Source organism: Phaethon lepturus, unplaced genomic scaffold, assembly GCF_000687285.1.
Source record: "Phaethon lepturus isolate BGI_N335 unplaced genomic scaffold, ASM68728v1 scaffold35491, whole genome shotgun sequence".
Lineage (NCBI taxonomy): Eukaryota > Metazoa > Chordata > Aves > Phaethontiformes > Phaethontidae > Phaethon > Phaethon lepturus.
In genome coordinates, this window is record NW_010520422.1 from 1 (window position 1) to 2,269 (window position 2,269).

Here is a 2,269-nt window from a genome sequence, read left to right on the forward strand (position 1 = left end):
TGCCGCGCCGCCTGGGCGGTGGGAGCTGCTGTGAGGGGAGGAGCGGGGTTAGCAGGCGCTCCCTCCAGGCTGGGAACACGCGTGGGGCGGAGCGGGGTTAGTATGGGCTCCTTCCGGGCCGGGAACACGCGTGGGGCGGAGTGGGGGGGTTGTCTCGGTCTGCGTCGCGTCGCTCGCAGGGGCCCGAAAGAGGTTGGGGCGGGACGTCCGGCTCCTTTCCGACCAGGCTGGAGGTTGAGGAGGATGCGACACCGGGAGGGCTACGTGTTGTGAAGCTCTTCTGCCCGCTAAGAAACTCTGCTAGCCTAATTGTGTCGTGTGGACCTTAAAAGCACGTCGATGCTTTTGCAAATCTCACGCAGTATGTAATAGCATTAAACAGCATCCCTTTCTGGTGCTGAGGTGTGCGAGGAGCTCTCTGAGACACAGAGGGATTAGAAAGCCCAGGTGCTGACAGAAGAAGGGTGATACCCGAGCCTGAGGGAATTTGGGGTGAGTTTTGCCATTGCCTCCAAGGGTGACAGGATTTCACAGCCCCAGAGTTCGCCTGTTGGTGGCTTTGCATTAAAAAAAAAATCATGTTAAGGATAGACTTAACAGGTGTCTTGGAAAGCTTAAGAACATCAGTCTGTCAGTCAGAGGTTCCAGGACCATGGCACGTAAACATTCGTCCTGTACTAGCCCTTTGAGCAATACTGCAATGGTGAGTGGTGATGGTAGCATCACTTTAAATTACTGGTAAGATTACACCAGGAATCCTTTGCTAATATAAATCTGTCTACAGCTTTTCAAAATTTATATTCCTGATGGGGAATGCTGACCAAGAGAAGGAGGATGGCCGTTGCCTGAATTAAAGTGGAAAAACACAAGTGGAAAGAATGTAAGTAAGTCTTCTGTTTAGAATTTTTTTAGCGTGTTTTTGTTTGAGTTTGGTTGGTCTCACTACCTCAGAAGAAATTTACCGTTGTGCACAGTAATACAGTTCTTCTTACAGATTTTCTGTTACAAGTGGAAAATTTGTACTTGGAGCCATGGAGTGGAAAATATTATTGAGGCCAGTGTGCTAGTAGCACATTATTTTAAGCTTCTTATTTATTATTTAATACTGGACAAGGCCATAAATCAAAACACTTTATAAGCTTAAAGCACCTCTCAACTTCTACTGAAAGATCTAAAGCAGACTAGAAAACCAAACAAATACCGGAGATGAGACCATAAAATGTAATGGGGGAGGTGGACCTCTTCAGTCCTTAAAAGTGCTGCTCTAGGAACGTTGGGCATTGCTTTGATTCCCCTCTGCCCTTCTTCCCTCAAACTTTTATTGATCAGTGTTAATTTGAGGTTGGGGCCCTTTAAGGTCATTCAAGCCAGTATGAGTGTTAAAACAACAAAACAAACACAATACCGCCCTGTAGTGTGGATCATACAACCGAATTCTGTTGTCCAAACAGCTAATCGCCTTTATGCCACTGCTGCAGGAGCAGGAAGGTGCCTGGTGACAGGGAGCCTGGCAGGAGGAGTCCATATTGTCTAGCACTGGGTGTGTTCAAGTGTGCATGAGGCACCATCCTGAGCTGCGCACCCACCTTCCCATTCATGAAGAAAAAATACAAAATGAAGGGTTTTCAATCCCCTTCTTGAGGGTTGAAAAATCTAGCATGGCTTTTGAACTCCATACTTTTTCCAAAAGTATCTTCTTTTTCTCCCTGCAGTTTTCTGGTTTGTAGGAGAGCCAAGGGCTATATTTATGAAGATAATTTCTTCTGGATGGCTTCTGGTGTTCTTATTGTGTAATATTTGCACTTGTCATTAGAGAAGTTTATGTTCTGATAACTGTGATTACTTAACACAGGATCTATAATACCCATGGCCTTCTGGGTTTACAGTTATCTTCACTAAAGGAATAACCTAGATGGTGCTATCCAAACAAAAGATTGAAATGTCAATTTTCTTATCCCTTATGTTAATATTTAAAAGTGAAAAATGAATTGGCAAATTAACCACCCAAACGCTCAGGAGAGATTGGAAGAACATCTCTGCAGAAATCAGTTTGGTAGTGGAATTACCAGAAGAACCTTCTCTCCTTGTCTGTGCTGAGGGACATGAAGGAAGAGAGGGATATTTTACACAGTCCTGAAAGCCAAATGTCCCAAATAAGCCCTAGAACAGATGAACATGCTTGAAGTGCTAGGGCTTGTGCTCAGAGCAAGGTTTCCTGGAATCACTATCCTTGTACTTAGCACACACAGAGTAATCTTCATCAGCAGGA